Source organism: Peromyscus californicus, unplaced genomic scaffold (assembly GCF_007827085.1).
Source record: "Peromyscus californicus insignis strain IS unplaced genomic scaffold, ASM782708v3 Scaffold_9__1_contigs__length_137607984, whole genome shotgun sequence".
Classification (NCBI taxonomy): domain Eukaryota; kingdom Metazoa; phylum Chordata; class Mammalia; order Rodentia; family Cricetidae; genus Peromyscus; species Peromyscus californicus.
The window spans coordinates 47,862,268-47,883,508 of record NW_026294617.1 but is presented as its reverse complement, the minus strand read 5'-3'; the positions used below and the strand labels follow the sequence as shown (position 1 = coordinate 47,883,508).

The 21,241-nt window shown below is 41.7% G+C and overlaps 1 pseudogene; it reads left to right on the top strand.

Annotated features, from left to right (window-relative positions):
• The first annotated feature begins 12,704 nt into the window (after nucleotides 1–12,704).
• Nucleotides 12,705–14,816, top strand: LOC128106579 (COMM domain-containing protein 6-like; annotated as a pseudogene).
• The last annotated feature ends 6,425 nt before the right edge of the window (nucleotides 14,817–21,241 follow it).

Sequence of the window (21,241 nt, the reverse complement as noted above, 5' to 3'; positions counted from 1 at the left end):
AACAGAGAGCTCACTTAAAACGGCACGAGGCTTTTGAAACCTCAAAGCTTTGCTCTCTACCCCCTACTTCCTCCAGCAAGACCTCCTAAACATACACAGCTAGCATCACCAATTGATGATGCTAGCCTGAGAATGTGGGGAATGTGTCTCATCCAAACCACTGTGGGCTTATACTTTATTCTCAAATTGCTTTATTTGCACTTTGAACTAATGTTGCGGGAGAAGCCTCCCTTCAACAATCACTCCACAGTCATTTTTTATTTGAAAGGATTTCTGTCATGTCAGCCCCCAGTTTTCCATATAGGCTTTTTACTTCACCTGTTTGTAATCACAAATGATTTCTACATTGTGAACTAGAAACCAATAATTACCAAGGGAAAGTAATGCAAACCTTTTCCTTATTTGTGTAATCAAATAAAAAGACAGCATTGAGGTCTGAGAGAATAAATAGTGCCATGTGTTGTCTCAGAGTTGTGTTTGAAATTCCGGATTTGAGACTAACATATTTTCTAGTTTTGTTTTTAACTTTCTATATTAAAAAAGTGTGTGTGTGTGTGTGTGTGTGTGTGTGTGTGTGTGTGTGTGTGTGTGTGAGAGAGAGAGAGAGAGAGAGAGAGAGAGAGAGAGAGAGAGAGAGAGAGAGAGAGAGCGAGAGCACATCACAGTGCATGTGTTGGCGTCAGGGGACAAATGTTGGGAGTTGGTTCTCTCCTTCCTTCTACCACATGTATTCAAGGCCAGCTTGGGTTACATAGTGAATTCCAGGCCAGCCTTGGCTGCAGAGTGAGACCATTTCAGAAAGCAGCAACAAAAAGACATCTACTGCTTTCCAGCTCCAAAGAGGCCTGACCATCTTCCCGCCAGATGTTCTGCGAGACTTTTGTGCATCACTGTCCTTCATATAAGCAAATGGAGTTAAAATTGTCATCCCCTACACCTAAGAGATCTCATATGAATACACTTTGCATTGTGCTTTGCTCATTAAATGCTTATTATATTGAGCAAATATACAGTGTTATACTGAGGAGAATTTCTTTGAGCCACGCTGGGACCAAGTCCCTGGATACAGGATATCAGTGTTCCCTGAATGTCAGCTGCAAAGTTGTCACCATTGAGCTCAATGTGTATGCAAGACAATTATTTTCCTAATGTTTCATAAGTGTTCTATTAAAAAATCAAGGGTTATTTCTCCAGAGTAATATATATTTATTACCTTGGCTATTAAAAATGAATGATTCAATATTTTATATCTTTTCCCAGCTTTTCAGTAATCTTGGGGTCAACTTGTTACTGATTGATGAAATAAAAGCTACATAGAAAATATTTACCAGCAAAAGCCCGTGGACCGAATTAGTCACAGGAGATTCGATTAAGATGTATGGAACTTTGTAATGATCTTATGTAGGGCCAGCACGGAGCTCATGCTACAACCAGACCTGCATAACAGATGAGAATGAACTCATGGGAAAAGTTGGCCACTACGGAGACAGTCCATTTCTGAAAACTTTTCTGGATTAGAATGAATTACAAACTCATCAGTACTGAAACAAGAAATACTTTAAGTATGAAATTGAGTTTCCATACCCCATAGAGGCTGTAGCCAGGAACAAAACTTAAGAGCACTGTTCGTTATGACTGTCACCTTTTGGGATGTGACGTTAACTGCTCATGTGCACAGAAATGTAATATAACTGCTGTGCAGTACCGGTGCCATTAACCTCAATGAGGAAAAGTCAGAGGACAGTTTTATTGACTCTTTGAAAGATGGTATTTTCTCTTCTTCCCTCTTTCAAGTTTACTTTCTTTTTCATCTTTTTTCTTTATTAATAGTGTGTGATGTGCCTACGGACACACAAATGTCATGGTACACGTGTGAAGGTCAGAGGACAACTTTGTGGAGCTGGCTCTCTCCCTTCCATCTTGGGAGGCTTTGATGGATGGAGCCTGGGTCATCAGGCTTGCACAGTAAGTGCTTTTATACCCCGGAGCCATCTCACTGGCCCTCAACTTTATTTTTCACGTGGGCATTTGTGCAGTTACTTGTGCACAGTACATTGAAATGTCGAATCCAGGCCATTCAGGCCAATACACACACACACACACACACACACACACACCATGTTAAGGGTCAGCAAGATGGCTCAGTGGGTAAAGGCACTAGCTGCCACCTGTGCTGGCCTATGTTTGATACCACATGGAAGGAGGGAACTGACTCCTGTGAATTATCCTCTGAATTCTACAAGGGCTCCACAGCACATGTGTATACACACACACACACACACACACACACACACACACACACACACATCCATATGCATATAATGCATTTTTTTTTTTTTTTTTTTTTTTTTTTTTGGTTTTTCGAGACAGGGTTTCTCTGTGTAGCTTTGCGCCTTTCCTGGATCTCGCGCTGTAGACCAGGCTGGCCTCGAACTCACAGAGATCTGCCTGCCTCTGCCTCCCGAGTGCTGGGATTAAAGGCGTGCGCCACCACCGCCCGGCCACAATGCATTTTTTAAGAATAGAAAATGTTAGCTCTTCTCTATACCGTTCACCTCTGATGGAGAAAATGAGGAAATCGAGAAATGGTATTATATTACCTTGCAGAAGGAGATTACATAAATATGCACACATAGAGACATCATCTATGAAGAGCAATAGGGGTAAGTGGTGTGGGAGACCATTTTCAGGTTCCTCGTGGCTTTACCCATCATAGAGAGGATGATTGGACCATGGGCCTGAGTGCAGGTGTCTGAGAATGGTCTGCACTTGGCTGTCCTGCGGGAGGGGGGTCTTTTGCTCCACCCTTTGGCGTTTCTATAAATACCTTAGGGCCTAGACAGTCGGGCGTTGGAATAGGTACCTGGCCCTCTCAAAGCTATCCTGTATTTTCTATCTGTTTATCTCCTCATTCTAAATCCTTCTATCTAATATTTCCTGCTGCTCTCACTCAAGAAAACTCTGGGGGAACTGTGGGGTTGGTGGATAAACACCCCACAAAGTGGTGGGGACTTTAAAATGAAAAGAAAAAATAAATAAATGAAGCAACAATGTCCTGGTCTTTTTGAATCTTTCCCATCAGCTCATCTGCTTCAAATGAAGCAGAGCAACCAAGACTGATTCCTAAAGTGTCAAGTTCAAGCGTCAGTGAGATCACACGGGGCAGTGGAATCTGGGTCCAGGCACTGCCCTCATTTGCCAGCCAACTCTCTCCTTGCCCGTGGACTCTCCGTACACCACATCTGGTCAGAAAACTGTGTTCTGAGTAACTGAAGTGTGTGACACTTCCCATTGAGAACTCATGATGCTCTGGGCTAACGCTTCAACTAGATTCATTATAAATGAATCAGAAAAGGGATCTGGATGGTTAAGAACTGATAAAAATTATATTTAAGCTACTGTTGTGTGACTGACTTTTCCTAGGGAGATATGAATGACCCATTTATTCACTCCAGATAGGGCACCAACGACAGACCAAGAAAACATTATTGCGGGTGATTTAAAGGGGCATAGCTGATGCAAAGACAGATGTATTGTTGTGCCCTTACCGCATCTCCAAAGAGGCCACCGGAGACTATAGGTACAGAATGCAAAAGCAAGGTTTATTCTGTTTAAGTTTACAAGCAGGGAAGCTCATTCCAATGCACTCACTGGTAGCAGAGGAGCTTGCCCTTTCTTTGTGAGGCTAGTTCTTAAAGGCACAGACCACATAATTCATTCCCCACAACCCGCCTCCCTCTCCTTGATTAGTATCAGTTTCCTTTTTTCAGTCTTTCATGTTATCTTTATCTTTCGTTTGTTCAGCAACCATGTTAGGAGTTTTATGAGCTGTCTCTGGGGTTTGAGAAGTTTGGGATGTTTTATGGCCAATTAGCCCCTACCAGTTGGCTGAATATCCTGACTCTGTGATTTTAAGTCCCTGTAGCTGATATCACCACCTGGGAACTTGAAAGGGGTCTAAGTTCTTATCTATACTTAGGAATCCTGGTTTAAGCTTCTCTTTGTCTGTAGGGGATAGAGTGGGGCTTTTTACTGAGGTTTCACAGTATCACTAACAAGTACATGCTAATATGGATGACAGCTCAAGAAACCTACATCCTGGCATTCCCTGTCCAACCTACAGGCAGCTCCAAAGCAGAGTCTTCTCTTCTTAGTGTTTGCAGCTTATATAACTCTAGGAAGGAACCTCATGAGTACTGTTACTTTCTGAGCTTCCTAGACCTTATTTCCTTAGCTGTCCATCTTACAAGATTTCTCCTACTTCCAAGAGGGGATGTTTCAATTTAGAATAGCTATACAACAAGCTGCAAGAATATATTATTAGAGACTCAGTTGTATATAAGCTATACCTTGATGGACCAAGGAGTCCAAGAGGAAGCCATTTATCAAGGAATATTTGGTGTTATTTAGCTTTTAATACATATCAGCTGTCTTCTGCTATGAAATTCTTGTATGCCCATATACTACTAGGCCATATGGCAAACAGTTAAGCTTCTCAGACCTACTGCTGATCCACTGGGTAACATCCCTGTAAAGCCTAGGAGACAGGCAGGCTATAGATGCATACCTTTGTTTCTTGTGCAAATGAAGCTCAGACCATCCCTTGCCTTCAGGCTTAGTAGCATCCAGAGCTATTGACTCAGGACAATAGGGCTTTTTGCATAAACCAGGTGCAGTAAAGACTGGAGCAGAAGTCCGGGCCAGGCAGAGCTGCTTGGCTAGAGAGAAGAGAAGAAGGCAGAGTTTCTCAGAGCCAGGGGTAAGGAGCAAGGAAGGAAAGATGGAGGACGAAGGAACAGAGGACGAAGATGAGGTCGAAAGCATAGGAACTTAGTTAGGACTATTGTTGTTTTTTATGTGGCGCTGTTTACCCTGAGAGGAAAAGTCACAAGGCACAACAAAACCCACTATGAGAGTTTATTAGGAGAAGGAACAGAGGGCATCGTGCTTTTTAGGCTTATGGAAGGTTGTGCCTGGAGAGAGAGGAAGGAGAAGGGGGAAGAAGAAAGGAGAGGAGTCTGTGACCCACTTTTTATGGATTCCCCTGCACATGCACATATGGGCTCACACAGCTACACCACACATGCGCATAGATTGCATGATCATGCTGCGCACAAATTATGCAACCACACAGTACACTGGTTACACAGGATGAAAGACACTGAGATGACTAATCTCATGCATGGTCATGTAGCTGGGGGAGTGGCCAGTGACCACGAATTCCAACAACTATGACAGGGCAGGCCCAGTAGGTACTGTAGTGGGTAGCTGTTCCAGCTTTGACCTTGAAACACTGCCCCTAGAGTGACAGCAGGTAACTGCCACACCTGCCTATGACCTGCCCCTGGGGCGTGGCTGAGAGGGAGCCCCTGAAGACTCGAGGTGCATGTGTTTGGCCCTTCTGGATATCTTGTGGTCCTAGGAGCTGGATGGGACACCAAGCCAGAGTTCTCCTCTGGATGGTACCTCATCTCTTCCGGATCCTGTAACCAACCCCTATTGGCTGTAAGTTATCCCAGAAATAAACCTCTCTTGATTACCAGATAAATTACGTGGAATTGCCTTGTTAATTGCAGTAAGAAGGTACGGAGAGGAACTGAGTGTCAGGACAGAACTGAAGCTGTATAGATAGAATTTTGTCTTAAATAAATAGTGTTAATGGATGAAAGAGCATGGTATACATAGATTCTTTTCCCTCAGATACCCACCCCCACCCACCCCTGTAGCATCTTTCCCAGGACCCTGGGAGGGATTTTCTCAGGGCAGGTCCTTGGGGGAATTCTGTTATCTGGCACCTTTGAACATGGTACTCAGGACCAGGGGAAGTTGCCTAGGTTGGGCGGGGGTTGAGGTTGGCGGAAGGGGGGGGGGGGGGAGTGGACCTAGGGGTTCCAGGTTTTTTCTAGCTTTGTTCTCTATGTGGGTGTTTTCCTTACCCCAAGTCACAGGTTGCCTTCAGGAATTCTCTCCAAATCTAACCATAAAAAATGAAAGGAGAGAAGAGAGGAAGGAAGGAAGGAAGGAAGGAAATATCTTATTTCCTTAGCTGCCCGTTTTACAAGATTCCCTCCTGCTTCCAAGAGGGGGTTTTTCAATTTAGAATAGCTACATAACAATGACTAGATATCTACACTTGTAATTTTTCAATGTGTGTGTGTGTGTGTGTGTGTGTGTGTGTGTGTGTGTGTGTGTGTGTGTGTGTCTACACACACTCACGTTGTCTGTACACATGTGAGTGTGTGCATGAGTCCGTTCGGAAACTAGATAATGCCGGATGCCTGCTCTCACTTCCCGCCTTACTCTATGGAGACAGATCTCTCAGTGAAGCTGAAGCTGGAAGCCGCAAACCCAGTGGTCCTCCTGCCTTCACTTCTCAGCGCTGGAATCACAGGTACGCGTGACTATTTTTCACATGGGGACTAAGGATTCGAACTCAAGCCCTCTCGTTTGTATAACATGTGCTCTTACCCAATAAGCCAACTACCCTGTCCAGCTCTGTCTTTTTTAACGTCCACTGCTAATTTTGATCTCACTGCAAGGTCAGCTGATTCACCAAATGGGAGAGGGGGAGGCTTTTAATAACCAACCACCTGTATACGAAACTCTTTGGAAGGCAATCATCCTTTTTCCTCAGGATATTATGTGTGTTTTTAGTTCTCTGACCAGAAAAGCTCCAACGGCTGCTTGCAGAGATGGTGTATCTATGATCTCCACACAGGATTTTCTCTCGTGAAGACCAACCCTACCATGGTTAAGTACCTAAATTTTCACAGGATAGCAAACCTTTACACAGGGTGGCATCATAGCTCCGGGGTCCTAATAGGTAGTTATGTCACTAGCCTTCTTTTATGAGGCACCTTTCATCATGTAGTAGACCATCAGCAGGAATGGATGCCTACTTTCACATTTACATGGGCTTCTATTTTCCTACCTAGCTTCCGCCAGTACCAATATCATAGCTCCTGCATAGTCTGTACATCACTATGCTTTTCTTAGTATTGTCTCCAAAGAAGAGCTTATTTAATTGCAATATATTTAATAGCAATCTAGCTGTCAGCAGGTAGATAAATAGGTAGGGGAAGATGGATGACAGATGATAGGTAAGAAAGCCAGATAAAGAATGATTTAGGTCTTATGGTCCTGTTGGTCTCTGCTGCATTTACTCCAGCACGTACTCCTTCAGAATGTGATTCACAGCTCCGGCCTCCCCTACAACTATTTACGGAACTGAGCCAAGTGGACAGGAAGTAGAAGTGATGGACTTAGCTCCTGGGTTGTGCCTTCCTCATTCTTCAAACTTCTGCCTGGCCTCTTGGCACAGTGCAGCAAGGCTGAATAGTTAACTACACTCACTACCTTTAAAAAAATAATTCACATCATTTCTTTTTCTTTCTTTCTTTCTTTTTTTTTTAAGAAGAGGTCATGAATTTGAGGATGGGGTCGTGGGAAGAGTTGGAATGAGAAAAGGGAAGATGGAAATGATAAATACAGTATTTGCTTATCAAATATCCAAAAACAAAAAAAAATAAAGAATAATAAGAGGGAAACAGTATATTTTCTTTGCTGTGGTATTGCTATTCCCAGTGGTGAAAAATTAAACTTCTCCTATAAACTAAAATATTACAGTAAGACAAATAAATATTATTGCTATCATGGAAGATTTCATTAATCTTAGGACCTATTGGTCCTTTAAATGACTAAAGGAAAACATGGTTGGATTTCACCAGGTCTTAAGCCTGAGTTTGATTACTTTAGAACACTTTGTTATGAGCTGAAGCTGGTGTGGAGTCAGTTCCCACTCTTCATAGCAGAGGCAGTATTTGGATGACACATGTGGTCTCAGGATGTCACCTTGAACAGGAGTGGCAACTTCAGTCACTTGATACACCCTGTTGCCAGTCACAGCACGCCACTTAGCCTGGTTTACAGCTCCCTTTTCACTTACCAGCAGTTTTTCCTCCAATAATAACCATTGTCAAGGATGACTACCCGTGGAACTTCATTCAGAAGGAAACTCACATTACATGGTAGGTATTAAAAAGAGGACAGGGAAAGTCCATGTTTCCCCTGGTTTGCATTTTTATATAACAAGTAATATTAACACACACATCATGACTGCTATAATAAGAGAGCTATGAACCAGAAGCTATGTATGTGTCCACACACAACCAGTGATGTGATTGATCATGGCGCAAGTGTTGGTAAGGGGAAGGCCCTCAGAAGCTATCTTCAAAACAACTCCTAGATTTTATTTTATTTTATTTTGTTCTAATAACTCTTACTGCAAATAAAGTTATATTTAAGAGAAACCTGGTTACACTGTCAGATACACACCATTTTATAGTGACTTCAGAACAAATTCACTTACAATTAGTACCTTAGTGTTTCTATTTCTGTGATAAACACCATGATCAAAAGCATCTTAGGGAAGAAAGGGCTTGTTTTGTCTTGCTCTTATCAGCTCAGATCACACTTGATCACTGAGGGAAGTCAGGACAGGAACTAGAGGCCGGAACTGATACAGAGGGCACAGAGGAATGATGCTTACTGGCTTGCTCGTCATGTCTTGCTCAGCCTGCTGTTGTATACAGTTTAGGACCACCTGGCCAGGTATGGCACCACTCACAATTTCAACAAAAATACACTTTGTCAACCTTCAGATTTCTTTGCCCGGGAGTCTCCAGAAGAACTTTCAAAATATACTATATAATTTTAAGCTAACTAAAATTTTCAGCACAATTTTATGTGGCTATAATTTGTGATATGCAATAACTACCGAGAATTTAGACTAAAATGTCCTTGTTTTAGATTAATTAAATATAAATAATACAACCGCTGTTTGAAAGCTACCAGCGTCTATTAAAAATACCAGCAGATGTTTAACATTTGAAAGTTTCATATAACTTCTTTCTCCTTGAACTTATATTTGTATTCTACTTCCACTGCCAAGCTTAATTCTAGTATGTTTTATTTATATGACTGAATGTCTGCTATTGATCAATCTCTCACATTTCTGTGCCACAAAAATTATGTAAACAGATTGAAATTAACTTTTAAAACTCCGCATGTATATGACTTTAAGGTTGTACAACATCATCTATATTGATTATAACTAATAAATGAATGCAAATGGCCAAATAAACATAAAATAATTTTATAAATTTAAGAAATAAAAATACTCATTGGAAATTTATCTCTTATTAAACTACATGGGGTTTTTAAAACACCGTATTTCAGGGTTGGCAGGATAACTTAGCAGGTAAAGGCAGTGAAGTCTGATGATGATGGAATTTAATCCCCCATATCCACAAGGTGGAAGGAGAGAAACCTTCATTGAGTCACACAAGATTTCTAAGGCATCATCTATACCAAAAGTTAATTCAGAACAAATAAACTATTAGCAGTATGTGTGTGCTGAGCTGATGACAATGTGTACATGCAGGTTCCTTTTTGTCCTCTGGCACACAGATGTGTCCTTCTATTATGGAAAAGTGACCTTATCTGTCCCATCATTTTCAGACACACACAATGATGATGATGCAAAAACACAGCTGTCTTTAAAGGGAGAGAGAGAATTTATTCTGGAGCCAAATATGAATGACCCTGGCCTGGGAAACACAGATTCAGTTTGCTCCCAATACTGTGTTCCAATATGGCAAAAGTTTCATATGGTTTTTGTATTAATAGAACAAAGTCATAAAACAAGGCACATTTAAAACATATTGATCCAATTGTTGGACTTTAAATGCTACAACACTGACCTGACAGACAAGATATATCCACTGGTGTAACAGTGGCAGGAAGGTTATGAAGGTAACCACTTTCTAACCAGATTTGAGGCCTCCTCCACAGGAAAGAATTTCTGCTGTACTGTAAGCCAGGTCAAAAGCCCCTGGCTTGAGAAGGCATAGGTCCTAAGGGCATGTGTGTACGGGGCACTACCATTGTTTTGCTCAATGGACATGTTGTCTAAATGTTTTTGAAATATGCAGAGACTCCTAATGGGATAAAGTGATGAGACTACTACCCATTGAGTGCTCATCCCTCTATCAGCCCTTCCACCAAGGCTTAGGGGACATCAGGGCAGCGGAAACAGAAGGAAGGTAAGAACCGGAAGATGAGGAAATGCATTGGACATAGCTCTTGCGCTCATGAACTCACTGTGGCTGTGATTATATATACAAAGAAGCCGACAAGATCAGTCAGCATTCCAGAAGGCAGAACTAATTGAACTCTGGGTTACAAAAAAACGAAGTGGAAAATGGACTTGTGGGGAGCTATGTAGGAGGAGCATGAGGAAAAAGCTGTTGGCATGATCAGGATACATTGTACACATGTATGAAATAGCCAAAGAATATATGAAAGAGACTGTTGTTCTAAGAAAAGAACAACAAATACATTAGTGGGAACATCTGGCAGGTAGGTAGATCAAACGGGGCATCTCTGTGATGACATCTCTCGGATATTATCAGATAGATGAGGATGGAGACAGAAACCAGTCTGGGAGTTTAGGGCCAGGAACTTTTCTTTTTGTCCTTAGTTCTAGTGACAGTTCTGTCCTTGCCAGAGGCCAGAAATGCCAGGAGCGTTAAGGGGAACTTATTTGTGCTTTGGTTTCTCATTATGTTTCTTCTTTTATGCATTTGAAAGGAACTCAACTGCCTGGAAGCTAAGAGTCTGGACGGATTAGCTCACACCCACTGCTGTGTTTGTATTAGGGTTCTCTAAAGGAACAGAACTGATAGAATGGATGTATAAACAAAGGAGATTTTTAGATTGATTTAGAGGCTGTAGTCTGAGTACTCCAACAATGGCCACCTCACACTTGAGAGGCTGAGAATCCAGTAATTGTTCAATCCAGGAAGTGAGATGTCTCAGAGTCTCAATCTGGCACTGGAGGCCTGGAAGATTTTGGAGAGCTGCTGCCAGAAGGCGTGGTTCAGATGGAGGGTGAGTCATTCTGCTTCAAATAATTCCTCAGAGGAGTACCCAGTGGCACCCCACAATCAGAATTTCTAATCATTAATCAGCCTTATAGATGCTACCACAGACCCAGGTTGTTGTGGGTTTTTCCCACCCTGGGAACTGAGTTCACAATCCCTCCTGTTGGCTAAACGTCACGTTTTTGTACATATAGAGACAAAATATTGCTCTATGCCCTATTGTGCTCATTCTTATGATCTGATAAAGACGAGACAGTGGGCAAGGAAACAGTCTTCAGGAGAGAGAAAAGGCTGTTATGCCATTAAGGAATAAACCTCTGGATCAGACCAAATTCTAGTGGTCATTATTATTATCCAGGCTTGAGTTTTCATTTTCTATCCCCTGCATCTGACACACCATTTACATGTTGCATATAGAAATAATAGGAGTATTACAACAAAAGTTAAAATAATCAAAAACACAATAAGGCCTAAAGAGTTAAGGCAGCAGATGTAGGAAGCAGACACTTTAACCAACCAAACATCATTCTTTAACCAGGTTGACTAGATGTTTCCCCTTGTGTTTATAGGTACATGTATTCTATGAAATATTTTATATGATATTTATAATGTTTGAAATAATTTTTCATCTTTTAATTTTTGTTTTTCTTTCACTCGTTTTATTTTATAGTTATAACCTATTTGTGACGAATAATTTTATTTGTTCTGTTATTTGATATTCCATTATATTTTACTTTGGAAAAGTAAAAGGGAATTTAAACTAGAGAAGAAATCAGATAACAACAGAGCATCATTGTAAATTTCCTTCTAACAAAATTGTCTTTTCAGATGTTATTACTGAAAAGGACAGAAACTAAAGGTCAGACATGAGAAATCGGGTTCCATAGACTTTGTTGAGTATAATCAAGTCTTACCTACTTTTCCACAGTCAGAAAGGGAAGGATGAGTCTCTTTGTAATATTGCGCATTTACTTTTTATCAGTAGATTTTATTTGGAGTTTGTTTTAGAGTCACAGTTTTATACAGCCCAGGTTGACTTCTAACTTACTACGTACTGGGAGTAGCCTTGAAATTCTCTTGTCTCCTCCTCCCAAGTGCTGGGAATATAGGCATGTGCCACCAGGATAGATTTATGTATTGCTGGATTGAATCCATGGATTGTTCATGTGGGGTTTGCAGGCTGTGGTCCAGCTAGTCCACAATGTCTGTCTACCAATGGAAGGTCCAAGACTCTAGTAGTTGTTCAGTACACAAGGCTGAATGTCTCAGCTGGTCTTCGGTATACATCAGAATCCTGAAGAAGTAGGCTTTAATGCCAGTGAAGGAATAGGCTTGGCCATCGAGAGTGAGGGCACACATGCAAAGAGCAAGCTTCTCTTTGATGACAAATGAAAGCCTCAGGGAAGACCTATGACATTCTCATGATTCTGAATAACTTAAAGTGACTAACTCCATTGATTCTTATTAGAGATGTGTAAAGATTTGGATTGACTCTTTTTAATCCAACAACAATAAAACCAATCTCCAGTGACAACATTCATGATGCTTTACACCTTAAGAGTTCATGCTTATTGATTCAATGAATATTTAAAGTATGCTATAGTATATGGTTAGCTTAACTTTTAAAAAATAATAATCAAGGGTTAGGACTTTGTCTTTACGTAGGCTGCCAGTAGAAGGCATGGCGCAGATTAAAGGTAGATCTTCCCATCTCAGAAGATCCTGATTAAAAGTGGGTATTTTCGGAGTTCCACTCTTGCCATGGAGGAGTCTCCATTAAGGGAACCGGGGCTGGATGACAAATCGGAGATCACCTGCTGCAAGCTCATAGATTTTCAGTGGAAACTGGACATGGCTGTGAGAGCTCAGACAGCTGCAGATCCCTCAAGTCCCCGGATGTGACAGTGATGCTAAAAGTGGCAGATCATGCTGCTCAAATAAACAGCAAGTCCATCCAAATGACAATCCCACAGTCTCGGAATCTCTACAGACAGTTCAAGGAAATTGCACTGATTCCTGATTTGAAAGTAAGACTCTACCTTCCAACAAAGAACTGCATATGGATCAAAGGGTATTTACACAATGAAAATTGCACTGCCAGGCCTGGAGAGATGGCTCAGAGGTTAAGAGCACTAGTTTCTCTTCCAGAGGGCCCAGGTTCAATTCCCAGCACCCACTTAGCAGCTCACAACAGTCTGTAACTCCAGTACCAGGGAATCGTACACCCTCCCATACATGCAGGCAAAACACCAACGCACATAAAACAAAAATTATTTTTAAAAAGTGGATATTTTCACTTCAAACGATTTAATTGAGAAAAAAAAAATCCTTCACAGGTTATAGTAGTCTGAATGTAATTGGCCCCCAAAAGCTCATAGAGAGTGGCACTAGTAGGAGGTGTGGCCTTGTTGAAGTAGGTGTGGCCTTGTTGAAGTAGGTGTGGCCTTGTTGGAGGAAGTGTGTCACTGTTGGGGCAAGCTTTGAGGTCTCTTTTGCTTAAGCTTTGCTCAGTGTCCTGTTGCCTTCTGATCAAGATGTAGCCAGCGCCATGTCTGCCTGCATGCTGCCATGCTCCCCACCATGATGATAATGGGCTGAAGCTCTGAACTGTAAGCTGCCACCTCAATTAAATGTTTTTCCTTTATAAGACTTGCCGTGGTCATGGGGTCTCTTCACAGCAATAGAAGCCCTAACTAAGAAACAGGTATATCCAGCCATTTGGGGGTTTAGATAATTCCAGTCAAGTTGACAAGTAAGAATAACCATCACCTGTCCCAATCCTTGCTTATTATTTTTTAAAATTTAAGCTAACTATATAATGTAACATACTTTAAATGTTCATTAAATCAATAAGCATGAACTCTTAAGGTATAAAGCATCATGAATGTTGTCATTGGAGATTGGTTTTGTTGTTGTTGGATTAAAAAGAGTCAATCCGAATCTTTACACATCTCTAATAAGAATTAATGGAGTTAGTCACTTTAAGTGACTCGGAATTATGAGTATGTCATAGGTCTTCCCTGAGGCTTTCATTTGTCATCTGGACATTTTAAATAGCAATAGTACATTAGTAACGCAATTGGTTGGACCCAGTCACTATTCTTTTCTTAGAAGGAAGACGTTTGTTTTCAAGCACTAAGAGTTTGGACTTAAAGTAGATGTATCCAGAAATGAAGCTCTTCCTGGAAGACATAAGACAATCATTTGCCAATTTAAAAGCTCAAATTTTGTAAAGCAAGTTATACTGAATAATGCGAAAATTCTTTTATGAAGGTGGTGGAAAGCTTGGATCTTTTTAAATATGAAGACTTGACTCACATAAAGTAATGTTACAAAAGTTACTAAGGTCAAAGCATGGGCCCAGAAAGTGGTAACAACTTGGTAACAAATTTGGCCAGCCATAGTGGGTGTGAAACCAAAACAGGAGAAATATACCCTTCAGATTAAGGGTTCTGTTTGCAATTAAGACAGTTAAGAATAAGTTCCTGTCTGTCCTCTGTTTGTTTGTCCCATCTACACTGGATATGCTTGATCACATGTAGACAGGAGATAGATAAGCAGGAAATACGTCAGGACTTAATGCTTGCCACTGATTGGACCTGATGGGAAATGCGGTAAATTGTAGGTTTGCCTTTTTAAGCCCCTGCAAAAATGTGACTTGTGGCCATTTCCTGGGAACCATGGAAGGGTCCTGGCTAGAGCCCATTCTCCTGGCCAGTATTTAATTAAAGCTTGCTTCAAATATGGCTTAAGATCGAGGTGGTATTCTTGTTCTCAACTGGTGAGATCAACACTCGGAGAAAAGGCACAATTCGGATGTCAGCCACTTACAGGAAGGCGATCCTCAATAAAGAGGAAGATCCAGGAGTCTAGCACAGTTACTAAAATCATTTATTTCAGGGACTTTTTTAAAAAAAGATTTTAAAAATTTTATGAGTATTTGCTATGTACGTGCACATGTCCATGGATGCCCAAAGACAGTGCTAGATCCCCTGACCTGGAGTTACATGTGATCATGAGTCACCCCAGGTTGAGCTGGGAACCAAACTCAATCCTCTGGAGAGCAGCCAGTGCTCTTGACCCCTGAGCCGTCTCTCCAGCCCCAAAGGGCTTTTCTTATCTCCCCACTTCAATGAGTAGCCACTGCTTTGTAACTCTGTTCCATAAAGCATGGAAACATGCATGTGGACTCTGTTTTGGACCCTGGACAATGTTTGACTTTTTTATGGGTTTCTCCCTGTGTATCTTGGAGCTGTCTTCGTTGGTTCAGGACTCCTGAGAATGGCTTTAATTCTTTTTCAACTATTTTGGTCACTGTCTGGCTTTGTCTCTGGGAGTTCTTCTGAGTCATTTCCATTCAACTGTTTGGCACATGATGCTATTTATAGGACAGACTTTGCCAATCTGGAAGCCCTTCTAAGCAGAATCGGGAGTTCTGTTGAGATATTTGGTAGGACAGGGAAGGATGAAATGTATTCATCTTTTTCTTTCTCTGTTGAAACATTGGGGTTCCATTGAGATATTTGAGAAAAACAAACAAGGTTGTCAAGGATTTCTCTTTTGTGATTTGTGTAATTATGGGAAATAGTAAGTTTGCCCTATCTTGGGGCCCTTCTGCATGAGTAATTTGTGAGTTTATGATGCTTTCTAAGGCAGTATGAGGTAAAACCTGACCTACGCTTAGAGTTTCTCAAAGCAACTTAGTAACAAACCTCTGGCCCCTACACTTTTGCATTGTTTGTTGAGCTTACTATTACTTTTTTCTGTCATGGCTAATTTAGTGTGTGTGTGTGTGTCTGTGTGTGTCTGTGTGTGTGTCTGTGTGTGTGTCTGTGTCTCTGTGTGTGAACGCATGTTTGGGAGATGATTTTTGAACTACACTGATATGTAGGAGCTGATGCCTCTTTTTCCTTCTTCCTTTGAAAAGGTGGTTAACTAAAATGCAGTAATTTGATAACCATAGAATTTGAGACTGAAGAAAAACTATCTATATAAGACTTTGACTCACTCAGACCTAAATAAATATTTATTAATTGAAATTTTAATTTTGAGTTCCTTTCCTGGTTATGATGTGGGTCTGAGACCTTCAAATATTTCTTCTAGAAACTGAATCTGAAAAGCTCTTACAGCATTGACAAGAGCTACTGATCATCAAAAGCAAGCATCTTAGAGAGACAATATACATCTAAATGCTCTTTACTGGATGTCAAAACACTTCTAAGTAATGTGCATTATAACAATGTATCAAGATAAAAGCAATGTGTGGTTCAAGGTCTTGGTTCATTCAGGCAATATTTATGTTTGTAACAAAAAAAATATGCTCCTACTATAATAAGGTCAAGGAGAAGGAAAGACAGATAAGGAAATGAATTCAGGATAGAACAGGGGGTTTGATTTGTTTTTCAGAAAAAAAAAAATCTGTAAGGGGACTCTGATAAAGAATCAGCTCTCTATTTGCAGGCTAGGGTACTTACAGAGCAGAAAGTGGGATGCTATTGGTTGTTTTTACTCTTTCAGAGGGCCCACCACCCAGCTCCCAAACAAATACACACACAAGGCTTATTCTTAATTTTAAATACCCGGTCTTAGTTTGGCTTGTTTCTTGCCAGCTTTTTTAAAATTATCCCATCTACATTTTGCCTCTGGGCTTTTTCCTTTTCTTACTTCTGTGTATCTTACTTTCACTCTTACTCTGACTGGCTGGGTGGCTGGGTGACTGGCCCCTGGCCTCCTCCTCTCCTTGTTCTCTTGCTCTTCTTCTTTTCTTCCCAGAGTTCTCCTTCTATATATTCTCTCTGCCTGCCAGCCCCACCCGTCCTTTCTCTTGCCTTGCTATTGACCGCTCAGCTCTTTATTAGACCACCAGGTATTTTAAGACAAGAAAAATAACACAGCTCCACAGAGTTAAACAAATGCAACATAAACAAAAGTAACACACCTGAAAATAACATTTCACAATGGTGAGGTGGGGTGGAATGACTGAAAATTTCCCATTTGGGGCCATGGTTGGCATTGCTAGGGTTTGTCGGGTAATAGCTTCAGATCATGAGAAATTGAGTCAGGCTGTATCTGGCAATACCCCTAGACATAAGGAATTGCTTGGCGCCAGCCGGGCAGATCTGCCCTACTTGCAGAAACAATATGTCTGGGTATTGGGGTATCAAAAACAACCCACCTTGTTTCTAGTCAAACCACACACACACACACACACACACACACACACACACACACACACACACACAAAATAGCTCTAACTTCCTGGTAGCTATAGCTAGCTACCCGTGTGTGTGTGTGTGTGTGTGTGTGTGTGTGTGTGTGTGTGTGTGTGTGCCCGCCCGTCCCTCAGCCTCTCTAAATGTGCTCAACCTTCATCTCATGGAAAGGTTCCTCACTGTTCCAACAAAGCAGTCTCAACCTGTTGAAATCAAGTCTGTCTGCTTCTCTGACTCATTTTTCTTCAGGGAAACCTCAGGAGTGATGTGCTAAAGAATGTCACATGATGATAAACATCTACTGTGATCCTTTACTGGGGGTCACAGGACAGGGAAGGCAGAAAGGTAGAAAAACAAGTTGTTTTAGTTCTGGAAATGCAAATTACTTTTTTTTTTCTTTTTTGGTTTTTGAAGACTAGGTTTCTCTGTGTATCCCTGGCTATCTTGGAACTTGCTCTGTAGACCAGGCTAGCTTCAAACTCGGAGATCTGCCTGCCTCTGGATTAAAGGTGTGCCCCACCACCACCTGGCTTTTTTTTTTTTTTTTTTTTTTTTTTTTTTTTAGTGATCACCATTTAACCAAAATGGAGAGATTTACAAAATAGTGTGGCACTAGCTAACATTTCTGACATTCCTGCCTAACAATGTCATACATAGGAGGAGAAAGGGGCACAGTGGATCATCATGTTCTGTCCTTATACATAGGAGGAAAAAGGGGCTCAGTGGATCCTCATGTTCTTTCCTTATACACAGGAGGAGAAAGGGGCACAGTGGATCCTCATGTTCTTTCCTGCTGGACAAGTGTGGGATCCTCATCAGGTAGGGTCTTGGGGCAATCTCTGATACTGGAAAATTTGGAGGAAAAAGATACTGTTGACATGCCTTGCTTGTCCTGGCTAAAACAGCTTAGCCTCTGGTGTACACAATGGATTAGGTAGCTAAAAGACAGGGTGAAAAGCCATGGCCTTTAAGTGCGGGGTCGGAAAACCACCCTGATTCAATAGTGGAAAACCACCCTGATTCAATAGTGGAGGTCAGCAAGCAGTCCACAGCCGATAGTGGTGGAGCTTCAGATAGTGGTGGAGCTTCAGATAGTGGTGGAGCTTCAGATAGTGGTGGAGCTTCAGATGAGAACGAGTGAGTTCAATAGCTGAATCTAAAAGTACTTAGGAGACAGTCATTGAGTCTCCGTGGCTGTTTCCAGTTGAAGTGGGAGCATTGGAAGACTCGGGGTTACCACTCTTGTTGACTCTTATGCATTGGGGCAATCAAGGGGACCTAGACATGAGGAATTAGACGGTCACAGGACCAGCTGAGCAAAGGCCAACAATGAGATGGTGATGCTTGGCATGGTCTTAGTCTGATTTTGTAGATCTTGTAAAGTGTTTGGGCTCACTCCTGCAAGGTCCGAGAGACCCCATCTCTCTCTCTCTCTCTCTCTCTCTCTCTCTCTCTCTCTCTCTCTCTCTCTCTCTCTCTCCAATGCCCACCCTCTCAGAGAATCTCCAACAAAGAAAGGGCGCCAAAAAGCCCGGTTCTGCCTTCTTGGCAGCTGCCACAGCTCCTCCTCTGAAGTTGCCAGCAGCCCAAGTCCCCACCTAAAGCACTCAGCTTTTGACCATACTTGGGCACAAACCTAGCCTACACGTCATCACACCTAGCCTACTTTATCTATCTATCTAACCTCCCTGCTTTAGTTTGGGTGTGTGATTTCTCCAAATCTGGGACTGGAGAACCCACCCAGGACTTGCTTTGCTCAAATAAACCTGTTCTTCTACTTTTTCAATTCAGCTTGATGTTGGCTTACTGAGTCGGCAGAAAAGCCTATTGTCAGGGTTTAGAAAACCTATTTAGAAAGAGAGACATTAGAAGAATTATCAGGAATACAAAAACAGTATATTGTTGACAATTAGAAAAGACCCACCCTGAGTGTGGGCTGAGCCTTCTGGTAGCAGTCCAGGTAAAAATGACTGGGCAGGGGCTGGAGAGATGGCTCAGTGGTTTCTCTTACAGAGGACACGGGTTTGGTTTCCAGCACCCACAGGATGGTTCACAAGCATCCATAACTCCAGTTCCAGGGAAATGATTCCTTCTTTTAACCTCCATTGGCACCAGGCATACACGGGGTGCCCATACGTACATGAAAAACCCTAATACACATTACAAAGTACAAATACTTCTTTTTAAAATGTTTTTTGTTTTGTTTTGTTTTTTGTTTTTTTTCGAGACAGGGTTTCTCTGTGTAGCTTTGCGCCTTTCCTGGATCTCGCTCTCTAGACCAGGCTGGGCTCGAACTCACAAAGATCTGCCTGCCTCTGCCTCCCAAGTGCTGGGATTAAAGGCATGCGCCACCACAGCCCGGCAAAAAATGTTTTTTTTTTTATTTTTTTATTTTTTTTATTTTTTTTTTTTAAATGTTTTTAAAAGGGAAGGATAGAAGGAAAACTTTTACCTTTTGCTCAGTCACCCTCGCTCCTGCTGCTAAGTTGATTTACTGATTGCCGCTGCTGCTGATTCCTTCACGGCTGTCATAACCAGCATTTCCAGACATTTCCAGCATTGTGAACTAAGGACCAGTGACGCTCCAGGAATCTTCTAGGTTTTTTAGCACTGGATTGGGACTGCTAAGGCACCCAGCCAGCTTCACGGACTGAGCACTACCAGGTCGTCAACCTCCTCAGTGAGAGACAGACACTGTGGGACTATTCCAATGGCTGAGGCACCAGACTCAAACACGGAGCAACCACCAAGTTCCCGGCCTCCCAGCTCTGAGACAGCTATTGGTAGTATTTTAACATAAACTGATGTGATGTGTTCTCATCTATTTATTCTAGCTGATAGGTTCAATTCTGTAGATGAATTTCTAAACAGTCTTATTAAATAAGAAACACAGAGCTAAGTACAGGGGTAATAGCCGAAGAGATCAGAGAAATAGCAAATAGCCACTGACTAACCTTATCCTACCACCACGCCATAGCTTCCTAAGAGAGCCTCTTCCTGTCTAACCTGTGCTTTTTAGTGCCTTCCTGTTCTGCCTTCTCATTGGCTCTAAGCCCAGCCACATGACTTCCTTGTCACTGCCTGTCTATACAGACCTCCAGGTCTCTATGGTTAGTACTGGCATTAAAGGTGTGTGTCACCACGCTTGGCTGTGTCCTTGACCACACAGAGACTCTGCCTGCCATGTGATCGGATTAAGGGTGTGTGTCACCACTGCCTGACTTCTGTTTATGGATGACTATCTATGTCCTCTGACCTCCAGGCGAACTTTATTTATTAACGTACAAATAAAATATCACATTTCAGCTCAAATAAAATATTACCACACCATTCCTCTGAGAGAACATTGACGATGCAGTAAGATAGGGGCCTGATTGAAAAAAGCAGCATTACCACAGTGGCTTAGTACTGCTTTAACCTTAACACAATCAAGATTAGCATCATTTTTATCATTGATGAAAAGACCAGTAAAAATTTAAATATAACAGGATCTGGAAAGTTCAATCTTTTCCCTTTTGGCCAAAGGCGTCAACTAAATTAGTGAAATCATCTGGTTGTGTTTACTTTTTTTTTTTTTTTTTTTTTTTTTTTTGGTGTTTCGAGACAGGGTTTCTCTGTGTAGCTTTGCGCCTTTCCTGGAATTTGCTTTGTAGATCAGGCTGGCCTTGAACTCACGGAGATTCACCTGCCTCTGCCTCCCGAGTGCTGGGATTAAAGGCGTGCGCCACCACCGCCCGGCTGGTTGTGTTTACTTTTTAGGGGTCTGTGAGAACGTGGTCCAGGAATGGAGTCGTGGGAGGAGACTTCTGAGTGCTGTGACAACATTTCAAGAAAAAAAGACAAGAGTCTTATGACCTCAGTTTCTCCAAAACATGGAATTGTTCTAGCAATGTGTTTTCATGTTCCTCCCAGGTGTGAGGGAGTAATTTTACTTCAGATAACTCATTATTGCTTGCTGTTGTTATTATTTTTGTGTGAGTTTGAGGCCAGCTGGTCTACATACTGACCAAGTTCTAGGACAACCACGGCTACATGTTCTGGAGCCTGATTCCAAAAACAAACAAAAAAGATAATAAATATTTATAT